Consider the following 442-nt stretch of genomic DNA (forward strand, 5'->3'; position numbering starts at 1 on the left):
TTTGTTTTTTTTGAATGTCCAGAGGACCAGATAGAACTTTTTTAGATATATTAAAGGTGTTCTAAAGATATTAAAAGTAGTTTGTGACACTGATGCATTTGGGCAAGCTGTTAATTAAGTTGGCAGCTGTGAAAAGCTGCCCATTTTGGACGCCTTCTTAGCTGCCCCATGATGTCACAAATGGAAACACTGAGAGCGATGGGCTGTGCGCCCTTTAGTTTTTTCATAGAACTGCGTGGAAGCTAAAGGTCACACTTCAGTTCCCCTCTGGTGGTCATTCAGGGGACCCTGATGGTATGAAACCGAAGCCCTACTCGCACGGGATTAGTTTTACCTAGGGACCACATGCTATTTGTAATAACCACGGAGATTGTCTGTGTTGTTAATCCTGTGCAAATTGGCCATGTCAGTAATTTGTAAAGTAAAAATTCTCTCATAAATT

Source organism: Nematolebias whitei, chromosome 6 (assembly GCF_014905685.2).
Source record: "Nematolebias whitei isolate Nwh7 chromosome 6, NemWhi1, whole genome shotgun sequence".
Lineage (NCBI taxonomy): Eukaryota > Metazoa > Chordata > Actinopteri > Cyprinodontiformes > Rivulidae > Nematolebias > Nematolebias whitei.